At 48.4% G+C, this 16,265-nt stretch overlaps 1 long non-coding RNA gene across 1 annotated transcript; it reads right to left on the bottom strand.

Moving 5' to 3' along the window:
- Nucleotides 1–8,073: 8,073 nt before the first annotated feature.
- Nucleotides 8,074–14,802, bottom strand: LOC146333920 (uncharacterized). Its single transcript, XR_014786422.1, has 3 exons — nt 14,120–14,802; nt 13,882–14,015; nt 8,074–8,610 (listed from the first exon to the last, which is right to left on the bottom strand). It is a non-coding gene; the product is annotated as an uncharacterized LOC146333920 (long non-coding RNA).
- Between the last annotated feature and the right edge of the window lie 1,463 nt (nt 14,803–16,265).

Here is a 16,265-nt window from a genome sequence, read left to right as displayed (position 1 = left end):
GAGTGACGCTCCATGGTAACTCCTCAGATATGGCAAGCTGTCGAGAGCAGACGTATGGAACGCATTTCTGTTTGGAATGTGTGCCGCATCGTGCAACAAAACGAAAGCGGTATTGGAAAACACACACCGTCGGTCCAAACGCATTAAGGGAAATGCATCGTAACCCAGCGGCCGTGGTGTAGTGGAACAGGGGACACAGGGCTGGGGCTGCTTTCAGAGCAGGAGTGATTACCCTGGCAAGGGTAATTGATGAACTGTCCTTGGTCTGGCAAGGGGATGAAGTGATAACGAGGCTTTCAAATTTCACTCTTGCTTGTGACTGATAAGCGCAGAGGAAGCCAGAGAAGGAGGAAAAGATTCAAGCAGAGACTGGAAACTTCTTTTCTTCGATGTGGCTCCAACACTTGCAGTTTGACTAGGACTACTTCTTTGCAAGCGTCATTCATTCATTCATTACATTTCTGTACCTCCCAATAGCCAAAGCTCTGCGGACAGTTTATCAAGATTAAAACCTTTACAGTGTGTTATAAAAAAACCATTTGCCTACAAACATATAAACAGACAGCACACACAGAGATACACACACATCTAAAACAATTTTTTAAAAAGATTTTAATTCATTTTCCAAAACAAGCTTGAACAAACCAACAGAAAGAGAAAAATGAAAAGGAGCACATTGGATTTAAATCTATTGACAGAGGGTAGTACATGTAACATATATGTATATTTTCCCCTTAACGTTATAAACCAAGATAAAGGTGGGATCTATAGGCCGCTGGGAATTTTTCTTTACTACTTCTCACCACAATAAATTAGTTCATAAAACAATTTTAAACAATCAACAATTAAAAAAAAACCCAGGACCTGATTAAGACCTAATCATATGTTGCCCAATACTGGAGAGAAGAGGAAGGTCTTACCCTGGTGCCGAAAAGATAACATTAGTGCCAAGTGGGCCTCATCAGGGAAATCATTCTTGAATTGGGGGGTCGCCACCGAGACGTCCTTCTTCCTTGTTGCCACCTTCCGAGAAATGGTTTGCATTTCTCCGTCAATGCTGAAGGCTACGTTTCAGCTGGCTGGAGTTCTTGGATTAAAACACGACATGTTTACAAGTTGAACCAATGCAGTCTGAAACCACCACCGTGGAGTTCAGTGGGGCAAACTCCCAAGTAACTCTGCATAGGATCATACGTGCACCCTGTAAACTAGCTCAGTAACATTTATAACTGGCAGCATAGGAACATCGGAAGCTGCCTTATACGGAGTCAGGTTCTTGGTCCATTTAGCCCAGTACTGCTGACACTGACTGGCAGCAGCGGCTCTCCGGCGTTTCAGGCAGGAGTTTTTCCAGCCCCACCCGGAGAAGCTGGGAATCGAACCTGTGACCTTCTGGGTGCAAAGCTCATGTGAACTGCCACTGAGTTATGGTCCTTCCCCTAAAAATAAGATCCCATCCTCATGTTCTGAATAAAGGGCATGAAGCTGCCTCTGCTGGATCATCATTGGCAGTGGTTGCTTTTGTGTGTGCATGTGTCACCTACCCAGGATAATGGTTTCCTGATTCGTTGCATGAAGTTAATGTGAGTAATATGGTTTAGAGGCTCAAGTGCTTGATGGTAAAATGGGTTGGGCTGGCGAGCACAAAAGACCGGGCCTTCTCAGTGGTAGCCCCACAGTTCTGGAACTCCCTTCTGGCTGATTTATCCTTGGCCTCTTTCATACAGGCCTTTGAGAAGGCCTTGAAAAATGTGTCTCTTCGCTGCTGTCTTTCCTTATGGAGACGAACATGGCTCGTGGGCGATTCACAGCAGTTTCCCTCCTAGTAACGGCACCGCTGAGCTGTATTCCTCCTGCTAACAATAATGTAAGATTCCAGTCCTCATCATTTTGTATGATTCATTTACTATTTATATTATGAAGGGCTGACTTAAATAGGAACAGAAGAAACTGCCTTTGGTTCACCTCGCACAGTACTGCCCGCACTGACTGGCCCACACTGACTTCTCCAGGCTTTCTGACATGGGGCTTCTATGGTCCTTTATAAAATACATTGGTCCATTCACTAAAAATAAATTAAGGTTCTAGCCCTCATGGTTCTGAGTAAAGGGCTGATTTCAAAAGGAACAAAAGGGTCAGAAGGCAGCCTCCATCCAGCTCAGTCAAGCCCCATCGAAGCATCCGTCTACTCCTAGCATTCCGTTGTCGTTCGTCATGCCACGAGCCGCCCGCCACCTCATTAAAGAAGTCAATAAGTTGGTCTCGGCGGCTCTCTCCTGGGCAAGCCTTTGTCTTTATGACAAAGATGTCGAGCTGAGCAAGCGGTCTGAAGGGAGGCTGGCTAGGTCTGGACTTCCTTCCCTAGCTATGCTTGACCATAGAATCCTAGAGCTGGAAGGGGCCGATTCAGCCATTGCGGCCAACCCCCTGTTCTGTGCAGGAATCCAGTTTCCAGCTTCCCTGACATACCTCGGCAGTGGGTTCCATTGTCTGACTGCTTTGACCATTAGGGAGCTTTTCCTGATGTGGCGGCTCCAATGGCAGTAACGGCAAAATGGGAGTATGTTGGGGGAACTCTCCAGCATCACTCTGGAGCAGCTTTCCATGTCTACCCATGGAGGGACATGGACAATGCCCTATTTGACCCCACAAACACCCTCCCAGGGACCGCAGAATAGCGCCCTAAATTGCCTCGGCAACTCTGTCCCATTCTTCGCGCCCCCACCCTGCCGCGCTCCCTGGGAAAGGCCAGACCAAGGGTGTCCATTTTGATGTACTCCATTTTAGGTCCTTGGGGGCTTTGGCAGAATGAAGTTCTAGCGAATAATGAGGAAGCCCTCATAATATCTGGCACACCGAGAATATTACCCGCCTAATTGATCCTAGGAAATGGCATTAACGAGCAACACCGGAACAGATGCTTTTGCAAGGAGGGCGGATTTGCATAGATTTGCATTTTTGCACATTGAACGAAGCAGGGCTGCCAGTTTCGTCTGTGTATGACGAAGCAAAGTTGAGGTTTCATACTGAGGGGTAAAATCAAGGGTTAAGGTTTCCCCCCATCTGGCGCCATCTATGTGTGTTGGACTAACTCCCATAATCCCCAGCTAGCCTGGGGGTTGTAATCTGAAACATCTGGAGGACAACCTTTCCAGGTTGGGGAAAGCTGCTGTACCTACCTACCTGGGAGTAAACCCCACTGAATTCAACTGGTCTGATTTCTGAGTAGTCATGAATTGCTTTGCCCTGTTCGGCTGTCTTCAAAAGTTCCCAAACTTCAGATGGCTTGAAACCTGGGCCACGATTCAAGATGAGGTTGTTAATTCGATGCCCACTGTCCTGGGAGAAAATCCCAATGACAGTGGGGAGCAAGCAGTGGCACAGGATCTGGCCGCCTGGAAGAAACGTCAAAGGTTTGTTTCCAATTGGCCTGCCTGGAAATGTCCCTCTGTGCCTGTATGGATCCAGCTTTTATTTCTTTTTGCAAGCCTTCCTTTCCCTTGCAAAATTTCCCAAGCAGTTAGAAACCTTTGCGGTCACCCCAGGAGGCTGAACCGGGGTGCATTTGGGGGAAAGTAATGTGTGGGAACAGGAAGGAAAGAAAAATTAAGTTGAGGAATACTTGGATAAACACAGCACAAAAGCCAAAACAGAACAAATATATAACCACCATCCATCCTGTTCTCAATGTTTGGATGGGATCTGACAAGGGGATAAGAGTCTTGTTGGCCTAACGCTTCTTTCCTTTAGTATTCATCTTCGGGGGCAACTGACCCGCGACAAAAAGCGATTAATTTTCCTTCCTCCAAACATGCTTTGAAGTTTTCCATTGTTGCCTGCCAGGGTCCAAGTGTCAAAGGGCAGCCCGTCCGAGGTTGGCGTGGCTTTCAGATGGAAATGTGGGCAGGCGAGCGTGTGCGATGAAGGCCGTGTATGTCATGCGCACGTCATGGGGTGTATGTGCTTAAACCACTCGCCCCCTCCCCAGGCTCGCCAGTCCGAGGAAAGGACACAGGGAGAGGGGTGTGCCGGGATGGTGGATTGGCACTCATTTCTGAAGCCTCTCTCCCAGTGCGTCCAATTCCTTTCTGAGCAAAGGGAAAGGCAGAAAATGCCAGCAGGGCTTAACTCTTGGTTCACCTTCTGGCACCAGCAAAAGAGGCGTGTCGGTGTCATTCTCATGCCATGCAAGGCGTCCAAGAAAGCTGGAGGCTGCCGGTGACTTTTTGTCTCCCACATTTCGATGTATCGAGGTGAATTATTGGGGCACTGCCCTTTATGTCTCCAGACACCCCCTGCCCCTTCTCATCTCTCAGTCTGCTGTAGGCCTGTGTTAGGAACCATGCCAGGAAATGGTATATAACCTCATAAATGAAACCGGTTTCAGTTATGAGCACCTAGTTCAGGCTCTGAATTTAACAGCCAAGGCTGAACTGGAAACACGCCTTTCATCCGGGTTAAGATCATCCAGCTTTTCCTGAAACCCAGCTGTATTTCAGATGGTCTCAATAGATGATCCCAGGGAAGGGGCACATAGCGGGGAGGGCCGAGAAATTTTCGGGACCTTACATTTGGGTTCTCTGCCTCCGAACAGGGCAGCCATGGAATCACCCCCCCACCCGTCCTTCAAAAAGAGGACCTTGTTTTAACTGACACAGATAGATGCCAATGGAGAACTGAGGTGGACGGTGCAAAGCTCTCATTTTATTCATCTGTCCCTTTCCAAAGCGCAAGCCAGCAGCCCAGCACTCACGATACATTATTGTGATCTGTACAACAGCCTTGCCGGGTAGTGCAGTATTATTATTCTCATATCATAGATGGAAAGACTGAGACTCCAGCTTTCCTAGGGCCACCTGGCAGGTTCCTGAACTCAGCTGCTTGTAACCATGATGCTGTACCTGAAAGCCAGCCAAGTGCTGAGCAAATGGCTTCCTGGCAGGGGTGTGTGTGTGTGTGTGTGTGCAGTCCAGCACATCTGGAGAACACCAGGTAGGGGAAAGCTGGGTTAGAGTGTCAGATTAGGATTGGGGAGATCCTGGTTCAAATCTCCACGCCACCACCAAGGTCAGTTGAGTGACCTTGGACCCTCTCTGGGTCCAACCTACATTGCAGGGCTGTTGCAAGTCTAAAATGGAAGAGGCGCAAGAAGCAAGTGGTGACCCCCTGGGGGAAACACTAATACAAAGGAAACAACCTACTACTGTTACCCACACAGCCTCTTGACGCATCTTTTCTCTTTAGTCTTTTAAAACATGTAGATGCTCTAATGTTTTGTTTTGTTGTTTTACGGTTTTTGATGTTCTTGTTTGTGTTGTGTTAAGGGTTCGTTGTTTTAAATTGTTGTATAGCGCCCTGATGGCGTTTTCAAATATAAGGTTACCTATAAAAGTTAAGTAGGAATAAATACAAATAAATACAAGGCGGGAATATAATTGAAATATAAAAACAAACAACTACCCTTTAATCCCTGTGAACCCAAACCCTCATTTTCCTCAAGTGTCACCATTCACTCTTGTTTTCCTTGCTACCTTCCTTTCTGTTTTTTCCCTTTCTTTCCTTCCTTCCTTCCCTCTCTCTCCCCCCTCCCTCCCCCTTCTTTACTTCTGTCATTTATCTGCCCCTCCTATGTCTCCTCCCTCCCTCCCTTTCTCCTTCTTTTCTTCTTTCATTTATCTATTCCTGTTTTGTCTCCTTCCTTCCTTCCCTCTCTCTCCCCCTTCTTTACTTCTGTCATTTATCTGCCCCTCCTATGTCTCCTCCCTCTCTTCCTCCTTCTTTTCTTCTTTCATTTATCTATTCCTGTTTTGTCTCCTTCCTTCCTTCCCTCTCTCTCCCCCCTCCCTCCCCCTTCTTTACTTCTGTCATTTATCTGCCCCTCCTATGTCTCCTCCCTCCCTCCTTCTTTTCTTCTTTCATTTATCTATTCCTGTTTTGTCTCCTTCCTTCCTTCCTTCCCTCTCTCTCCCCCCTCCCTCCCCCTTCTTTACTTCTGTCATTTATCTGCCCCTCCTATGTCTCCTCCCTCCCTCCCTTTCTCCTTTTCTTCTTTCATTTATCTATTCCTGTTTTGTCTCCTTCCTTCCCTCTCTCTCCCCCTCCCTCCCCCTTCTTTACTTCTGTCATTTATCTGCCCCTCCTATGTCTCCTCCCTCCCTCCCTTTCTCCTTTTCTTCTTTCATTTATCTATTCCTGTTTTGTCTCCTTCCTTCCTTCCTTCCTTCCTTCCTTCCCTCTCTCTCCCCCCTCCCTCCCCTTTCTTTACTTCTGTCATTTATCTGCCCCTCCTATGTCTCCTCCCTCCCTTTCTCCTTCTTTTCTTCTTTCATTTATCTATTCCTGTTTTGTCTCCTTCCTTCCTTCCACAGACATTATCTAGCCATTTGCACAAGTATTGATCGGCCTGGCGATCTTTCTGACGGTTGGTCAGCCTGTCTGTCTACCCTCCCTCCTTCATTATCTCTTTCCCTAAGCCTGCCTCCCCAAGGGACTTTCTCGCACACAGACACCCCCGGTTGGCAGGGCACCTCCGGCCGCTTGGCCCGGCTCCACGGCTTGTGGGTCACCCCCAAGACTTCTTTCCCCTCACACCTCCCTCCCCGCCACAGAAGGTTTCCCAGGGGAACGTGTCTTGGCCCCCGGTGACAGCCGCATTGGAGGGCTTGACCCACAGGTTGAAGGTCAGCGCTGTCTCCCGGAGACCCCCTTTCAGATTCAAATTGGGGCCAGGGGCTTTGTGGAGGGAGGTCAAGCTTGATTTGAGCGCAGGATGAAAAGGCTGGGGGGGGGGGTGATGGAGGAGGCCACTCTTTTAAGCCTCTTCTTTTTGCTCTGGTCTGGCTTTCCGGCCTGGACCACAGCCAGTGGGGGCTGGTGCCTCCAGCATCAGGGGGCTGTGAATCCGCTCTGCGGTTCAGTCGGAAGCAGTCGGAACTCCAAAGGAGCTCTCCAAGGTGCTTGGATAGCTCCTTTATAGTTCTGACTGGTTCCAGCTGAAACCCGGAGCGGATTCACACCACACCCCCTGATGCCAGAGCCACCAGCCTTCAGTGGGCACAGCATCCCCCCTTATCATTCTTCAGAGAATGGCGCCCACACAAAGGGTCCCGAACCTTTCAGCACACCCTTTCTGCCCCTGCACTCTCCGCCAAATTGTGAGCAAAATCGGTCCTCTGGGTGGCGGTGGTTTTTTTAAAGTTTTTAAAGGATCTTTGCCTTATCTCCCAGGGTGGTACAAGCGTCTCAGAAGGGCCCTGCTGGGTCACTTAAAGGCAGATCCATCTTGAACCCAGCATCCTGTTTCCAGTGGTGGATGGCCAAATGCAGGGACCCGATGACTGGGGTGGCAAGACCACAGGCCTAGCCTGCTCCCTACATCTCGCACACAGAGGTTGGCTGTCTTGGATGGTGGAGGCTGGATTTAGCTGTCACAGTTAGCTATGACCGTTCCCTGGGACTGCAGGCTCTGGCCTCGTTCATCAGCCAAAGAACTAAGAGCCCAGGAGGCTGCCCCCATATACTGGCCAGAGAAAGAACAGCTGCAGGGATCTTGCTTCGCCCTATGTATGTTTAGACTGGAAAAAAGGCCTACAACTCCAAGCAGGGGTTGTGGGGGTTTTCTCTCTGTCTAAACGTACATCGGATTGCATCCTTGATGTAATTTTGTATTTTTATATTTTTGCAAATTTGTTGACATGATATACGCATGCTTTTGTGTAGCATTTAACGTTCTAGAAATATGTATGTGTATATATCTATATACATACACACACACACACATATATATATATATATATATATTTAAAGACTGTAGCCCTCATGATGTTCTTGGAGTCCATCTACACTATTTTTTTTACTGCATCTTTACTGCAAGTAGGATGGTCCCTTCATAGAATGCCCAAGCCTCCCGCACTCCAATTTTAGCCAAATCATTGTTACCTTCTTAAAAACAACAGGCGCTAAAACTGGTACCAGAGGGCGGGGCGGGGGGGGCAGTTCCCCTTGTAATTCAAGCACGGTGTGAGTGGGGGGCTGAAAGAGAAGCACTTGCTTATTTACTTTATTATTTTATTTGTAATATTCACATACTGCCAAATATAATAAACTCCCTGCTCAGCGGACGGCAAAGCTAAAATCTGAACTCAGGATATCTGCGTCCGCCGTTAAGTCACACCATCCTCTCAGCCACCTTGACTCCAGCACTCTCTCTCCACCCAAGTGTCAGATAAAAAAAAGCTCCTGCCAGGGTCTTTGGTTGTTTCTTTCCTCCAACCGGAGCCATTTCCTAGCAGCTGTGTGTGTCTTTCGCTTCCAAACCTTTTCGGTTTCTGTTTTCAGGGCCTCTCGGGGCAGCACACAAACACCCCTGGTCTGTGCCAGCCGTCGAAGCAAACAAGCCAAAAACATTTGGCAGCACCGCTGTTGGGTCAGTCTCCCGGCCTGATCCCCAGCAAGATGTGTTCTGCATGCCATGAGGAGGACAAATGCTCAGCTGTGTGATTTTTTTAAGCTGCCTCCAACCTGGTATTGCAGGAGCAGCTGAAGACGGCTGCAGCGGTCAAACTCTGACATTCCTCCATCCGCCCCTCTTCTTGGCAGGCCCAAAACATACTGTGGGAAAACCAGCCGTCTGAGTTTCTCAAAGAGGCCGTGAGCAAGCAACACCCTCCCTCCCTCCCTCTTGCCTTGTGTTTCTGAAGCGTGTTCCCCCCACCCCCAGCACTAAAATGACGGTCTTTCTTGCAGATCCACCCAGGTAACTTAAACATTTTGCTGAGCATGTGAATCAGACCTAGTCCTCATGGCTCTGGGTTTCAGGTTTTTTATAACGGTACATATGGCGGCGGTGGCCTGGGAGAATTGTAAACCATGGGCTCGGGAGGAAATTGAATGCAGAGAGTGACAATCACGTTGTGCTCATTTTTAGTATAGTTGATGCTGGTAACACCACCACTACCACGATATGTAGTGTGATAAAATCCCTTTATCACATTCAAGCCTCTGGTGATAGAATCAAAGTCCGTGATGAATTCTAACCCGGTCATTTGGGGTTCTGCAAGGATCTGGAGACTTGCTGGAGCATTTAAGCCCCGTGCCTTTGCCGCTGCTCAGCTACCATGTGCGTAAAGGTGGGCAATTTGTGGAGCTCCAGAAGTTTTGGCCTACTACAGTGCCCATCAGCCCTAGCCAGCATCACTGGCAGCGTGGGCTGACAGGGATTTGTAGGCCAAATCATCTGGAGGCTGCAATTTTTCCCTCCCATGGAAATAAATGCAAATATTGCAAAAAATAACAATGGCCCGCTCTCCCTGCATTCCCAAAGCAAGTCAAGATGTGTCCTTTTAACCTGGCTTTTAAAATGGTTGTTCTGCTTTTTACGGTTGTTTTTCATGTGCCACCACATTTTTATGGGATTATGCTTTAGAGTTCCCGAACGTTTGTAAGCCACCTGGCTCAGTTTTGGAAAGGCGATATCAAAATACAGTAATTAATAAGTAAGTAAGTAAGTAAGTAAGACAATAAGCCCTGGGCGATCTCGTTCCAAAAGGAACGAAACCTGGGTAAAAGCGCTGCAAGCAGGGTGAATGCCGCCCTGTAAGCTTAGGAAGGCTCAGGAACGGACTGATCAATGTACTTCTCTCATCTGGAAGAAGGATTTTGCTCTCGGCCATCAACCTCTGTCTTCCAGGAACCCTTCGTGCCCAGGAAGGAAAACTTGTTGAGCTCTCCGGCTTGGCAACGGCCTCGAAAAGGCTGCACTTTGTTTTGCCAACAGCTTGGCTGTTCTGCCACCCCCCCCACCCATGCATAGGGGGGCCTGGCTGAGCTCCCCTCCCCGTGTTTGGCTGTGTTGCAGATTCACACCGCAAGTCCCCTCCCAGCTTGGCTTCATCTGAACAGATGTTCCTCCACAACTGCTTGGGTGGGTGGGGCCTTCCCTTCGTTGGGCGCCATCCACGTCCGTCTCTTGCGTTCCAGGGCCCAGCAAGGTCAAACGTTAACTTGGCCTCAGAGGCCAAAAGGGCAGAGGTCTGTGCATGTGAGTGGGTGGGACTGTGCACCTGGGCCACAAGACCGCCCCCCCCCCCGGAAAGAGTATCCTGGAAAACCACAGGCTCCTTGACCCTCGGCAACCCCCCTCCTTCCACGAAAAGAAGCTCCTTTCCTGATTGGATGTCAGCAGGGAGGGACTTTGCCTCCCCTCGGACTCTGGCAGTGTGGAGTGAGAAGAACATCCGTGCATTCCTGATGCTCACGTGCACTGCTGTGTTCTGTGCTGAGTGACAGCAATTTTGGGGGGGGATGCAACATCTGTGGCTGTGAGGAGTGGGAAGAACATCAGCGCATTCCGGATGCTCAAGCACATTGCTGTGCATTGCTTCAGTGGCGATAATCTCGCAACTCCCTCACCTCTACACAGCAGCGCACGTGGAAACTAGAGAATGGTTCCCCCTATAGCTTCTCACACCTCCCTGTCCCCAAGAGGATGTTTAAATGCTCTCCTTTAAAAGTTTATATACTGTTTATATGTTGCCCTTTAACAGTTGATACCCTGTCCTTTAAAAAAAATGGCCCCACTAGAATTGATTGGCAAGTTTGAGTCTATGCGTTTGGGACGCCGCCAAGATCAGGGTTTTGCCTCCCACTGGAGGTGCTATGTTAAGCACAGCCACGCTAGGGAGATTTGAATGACTGCCCACGGCTGTGGTCATAAAGGGGCATTAAGGAAGAAAAGATGAAATAGCAGCACAATGCCTTTGGGTTAGCGGCCGTAGGAGCCCTCGGTCTGGAAGCACCCAGCAAGCAATCTGTTGATGTTATGGGTGAGTGAAAGCTGGATGCCCCCCACCCCATTATGTTTCTATAGGTGCCCTACCGTTCACCATTCACCAGCAGATATTCCACTGGCCTCCCTTTTAATTGGCTCCACTCTTCCTTTGTGCTGGAAGCTGAGCTTGATTTTAAATTTATTTAGGCTTGTTCACTGCAAGTGATTCAAAGTGGCTAATATAAGTAATGTTGGGGGCGCAGGTGGGGAGGCTTTGCTTGTTGATAGAACAGCCTTCTGCAACCAGATGTGTCCGACTCCCAAGTCCCATAATTCCCAGCCAGTTTGTCCCATGAGATTGCAGAACAAGAGTGGTGAGGAAATCTGATGGTGTTAAGCAGGGGCTCAACGGGGACTATGGTTTCTATGCACCAAACGTTCAGTGCATGATACAGGGGAAGAGTCTTCCTGGATCAGGCTAAGGTGGGTCCACCTAACCCAGCATCCAGTTTCCAACAGTCAGATGCCCCAGTGAGAATCTCATAAGCAGGAAGGCAACAACGATCCGCTTCTGCTTGTCGACCAGCAACCTGTGGTCCTCCAGACATTTGGCCTACAACTCCCATGATCCCTCACCATTGCCTCTGCTGGCTAGGGCTGATGGGAGTGGTAGGCCAAAACATCTGGATAACCACAAAATACTCAACCCAGTTAGCTGCAGCCATCTTAAACGGGCAACTAAAGTGGTCTCAGGGCTGGAGCAATTCCCCTATAAGGAAAGGATGCAACAGCTGCGTTTGTTTAGCTTGGAAAAAAGAAGGGGAAGGGAGGACCTGACAGAGGTATACAAAATTTTATTTATTTATTTTATTTATTGCATTTATACCCCGCCTTTCTCCCTCTCGCAAGGAACTCAAGGCGGCTTACTAGTGTGGAGAATGTGGATGGGGCGACGATTTTTCCCCTCTCTCCGAATACTAGAACCCAGGGTCATCCTATGAAGCTGATTGGTGCGAGATTCAGGACAGACCAAAGGACGGAGTTCTTCACACAGCACATAGTCAAGCTCTGGAATTCACTTTGGATGGCTGTAAAAGGGGGTTGGACAAATTCCTGGAAGAAAAAGCTATCAGTGGCTACAAGTCTTGGTGGCTATGTGCTGCCTCAAGTACCAGAGGCAGTGAGCCTATGTATGCTGGGGAACATGGGCAGGAGGGTGCTGTTGCACTCATGCCCTGCTTGTGGGTTCCCAGCTGACAGCTGGTTGGCCACTGTGTGAACAGAATACTGGACTAGATGGACCCTAGGTCTGATCCAGCGGGGCTCTTCGTACAGTCAGGGCCAGAAATATCGGAGCAAGGATAACTGTTTTGGCAGTTGGCCTCTGCACACCACCACATTGAAGCTGAAAGGAAACACACCCAGATGGGAGCGAAGTCAGGGCTCCCAGCTGTAATTCACGGGGTTGGACAAAAGTGGGGCACTGACCATTCAGGAAGGACAGCCAGTGGCCTACACGCACCCCCAGAGTTGGGGGCTCCTAAGTAATGGAACAAACCAACATCATTTCAAACTTAAGGGTCGCCTTTAATACCTGGATGGAAATCCGCTGCAGTCAATGACTGCCTGAAGTCTGGAACCCACGGACATGACCAAGTGCCGAGTTTCCTCCCTCGAGAGGCTTTGCCAGGCCCTACTGCAGCTGCCGTCAGCTGCTGCTTGTTTGTGGGTCCTTCTGCCTTCGGTCTTGTCTTCAGTCAGTGAAAAGCATGCTCTGTTGGGTTGAGATCAGGTGACTGGCGTGGCCACTGAAGAACATCCCACTTCTTTGCCTGGAGAAACTCTTGGGTAGCTTTTGCAGTATGTTTCGGGTCGTTCTCCATCTGCAATATGAAGCGGCGTCCTATCAGTTTGGCAGCATTCGGCCGAATCTGAGCAGAAAGTATGGCCCTGTACACTTCAGAATTCGTCCTGCTGCTTTGATCAGCAGTCAGGCCATCAAGAGACACCAGTGACGCGGCTCCATTGGCAGCCCTACATGCCCGTGCCGTAACACTGCCTCCGCCACGTTTGACAGACGATGTGGCATGCTTTGGATCATGAGCTGTTCCTTTCCTTCTCCATACTTTTCTCTTCCGATCGTGCTGGTACAAGTTAATCTTGGTTTCGTCAGTCCAAAGACTCTTATTCCAGAACCGGGCAGGCTTTTTTAGGTGTTTGAAGGCTAATCTGGCCTGTCTGTCCTTGAGCGTGACCAGTGGTTTGCACCTTGTTGTGAAGCCTCTGTATTTACATTCATAACGCCGTCTCTTGACGGTAGATGTTGACAATGACATGCCTACCCCTGCAAGAGCATTCTTGGCCTGGCTAGATGTTGTGAAAGGGTTCCTCTGCACCATGCGCAGCATTCTGCGGTCATCCACTTTAGTTGTCTCCCGTGGCCTTCCAGGCCTTCTGCTTTTGCCGAGCTTGCCAGTTCATTCCTTCTTTTTCAGGATGTCCCAAACTGTTGTGTTGGCCAATCCCACTGTTTCTGCTATGTCTCTGATGGGTCTATGATGTTTCCTCAGCCTCAGGATGGCCTCCTTCACTCACACGGACACCTCTTTGGACCTCATGTTGGGAGTTCCAGTGAACAGCTACCACATGCAAATGTAACACGCAGAACCACCTCCAGGCCTTTTATCTGCTTGATGGGTCATGGGACACCCAGGAAACAGGCCACACCTGGCCACGCAGCTGCTTGTCAGCCATTTGTTCCATTACTTATGAGCCCCCAACTCTGGGTGTGTGTGTAGGCCACTGGCTGTCCGTCCTGAATGGTCAGTGCCCCACTTTTGTCCAACCCCTTGAATTACAGCTGGGAGTCCCGACTTCGCTCCCATCTGGGTGTGTTTCCGTTCAACCTCAATGTGGTGGTGTACAGAGGCCAGCTGCCAAAACAGTTATCCTTGCTCCGATATTTCTGGCCCTGACTGTATGTTCTTAATTTTCCATGAATGCCTCTGGGCAGGTGCCCTTTGGGACTAGCCATGCCCACTCATGGCAGCCATTTTGTGGTGGTGCCCCAGACAATTTCTCAAATTTCCCAACGTGCCCAAATGTTTACTTACCCCTGATGTACCCTGAGTGGCCGTGGCTCTCCATGGTTTCAGGCAGGAGTGTCTCTTGACCCTACCTCAAGACGGAACCCAGGGCCTTCTGCCTGCAAAGCAATTGCTCTCCTCCTGAGCTATGGGTCCTCCTCCTAAAGATAAAATCAGATTCTAGCTTAATAATAGAGTACGATGCTAGTCCTCATCGTTCTGAATAAAGGGCCAATTTAAATAGGAACAAAGGAAGTTGCCTTACACTGCGTCAGCTCAATACTCCTTCTAGCTCCGTAACAGACAATGGTTCTTCATGCCTTCAGGTACATTTTTTTTCCAGCCCTACCTGAAGAAACTGGGGATTGAACCTGGGACCCTCTGCATCGAAAGCCTTTGCGCCCCACCACTGACCTATGGCCCCTCAACAATTTCTTCCCCTCGATCTGGTTTATTGAGTTTTAATTCCACCTTACACTTGGTTTGAATTGTATCTTTCCCCTTAATTTTTTGATATTAATGATATAAGCGTTGACTTATTTTTGTGGTAAACTGCTCTGGAGGCTCTTTCCAGGCCCCAAAATAGCAGCCAGAGGGTACAGATCCTCTTACAGTGAAGCATTTAAAGAATAATAATGATACTTGTCCCATAAAGTCAAGTTTATCCACGCATGAAGGAATCGAATCTTTGAGTACCCGGGGATGTGGACGGGGGCAGGCTGGGGAGAAAGCAAGCCAACGGAACAATATAAACAGAAAAAGAGATGCCAGAGCGAGGGAGAAGAGGCCGAAATTTTATCCAAGGCCGCCTTTTGTGTCTCCGAATCAGCCAAGCAACACGGGAGGGACATCGAAGGCCCGAATTCCTCTGGAGATCAAGCACGGTCACCAGCTGGACAGAACTGTCCAAACATGGGGTCTGTCCAGGGAGGAGACCCCACCACACACACACTGTCTCCGAAACGGTCGAATCTGATTTCGTCTTTTGTTTCCAGGTTATTCTTTCCATGATGGGAAAGGAGTGAGAAGCAAGGAGCAGACGCAGAAGGCTATAAATCAGGGGCTGGCAAGCGTGCGAGAGAGAAGCCGGCCAGATGCCAGGAGAGGCAGAGCTCCTCTACCGCCGGGTTGCCGTGTTAGCAGAACGTTCTAGAAAGAACCGCCTCATAGCTTTACTGTTAGGTGAATCTCTCTGAACTCTTTCTATCATGAAAGATAGAAATATGATTCTATTTCATAGAATCCAAATAGCCCTGCCATACACACACGCTCCAAATAGCCCTGCCATACACACACACAGACTTCTGTGATACATTTGTTAAAAGGATTTCAGATATTTCTAGGCCATCTTCCAGCAGCACTTTCCATATGCTTGGCTGACACAGCCGTGATTCTGATTTTTTTTTTTTTTTTTGCAAATACTTGTAGATTTTAAGCACACAGCATTTCTGCACAATATTCTTTTTGGATGGCCAGCATTTGCCTCCCCTTGGCAAAAGATCGACCCTTTGCTTGTGGGGAAAAGCTGTCTCTTGAGGGTGACGCAAGAGAAGCGGCATTTGAATCTATGGAACTCCAATGTGTGTGGCATTGTATTATATTATTATTTACATTTCTATACCGCCCCACAGCCAAAGCTCTCCGGGCAGTTTACAAAGTTTATCTTCCATCTGCTTGCTGGTTTTCGCCCTATTTGAACCATCAATCTTCACCATCATAAAATAATAATGCTGCTGCTATAATTGCAACATTTATAGTGCGTTCCAAACACTTCACAAGCATTATCGTGTAACTCTTACCTTAGTGCAGAAGGCTCTAAGGCACACAATCATTCACATGCAAATATTTAGACACATGCAATTGTTGGATTACAATACACGCAATTAATACTGTCAGCCACCTACCAGTCAAACTGGAATTTGATAAAAAGAATGTTTTCCACAAGGAATTTTTAGGTGCTTTTACATCAACTGGAAAAAGACCACAAGTTAAAAGGGTTTTTCCCAGCATTCTTGTGTTGATTGTCCCTTTTGTAGGTAGTTGACAGTATCCATTGTACGTATTGTAATTCAAGAGTTGTGTATGTCCAAACATTTACATGTTTTTGTGACTGTCTACTTAGTACATTGCAGGTACTATTTATGCATCCTTTTCACCTCAATGCTGAGTTTTCTCCAAGCAGAAACACATCCAGGGCTTCCAAGACAGAAGTGGTGGTGTTTGTCCCCCCCCCCCCCCAGTTCTTCACTTTATTTTTAAGGGTGCAATTCTATGCATGCTTAGACAGACAAAAGTCCTGCAACTCCCAGCATTTTGTCTGTCTAAACATGCACAGGATTGCACCGTAAATGTGTGTCCTTGTGTTCTGAGATCTTTCCTTGCGGCTGGTTTTTACTGTCTGGTTTTATTCT

The sequence above is a fragment of the Heloderma suspectum genome, chromosome W (genome assembly GCF_057233095.1).
Source record: "Heloderma suspectum isolate Gila_16-S chromosome W, 16-S_ref, whole genome shotgun sequence".
Taxonomy (NCBI): domain Eukaryota; kingdom Metazoa; phylum Chordata; class Lepidosauria; order Squamata; family Helodermatidae; genus Heloderma; species Heloderma suspectum.
This window is presented reverse-complemented; position numbering and strand designations above follow the sequence as displayed.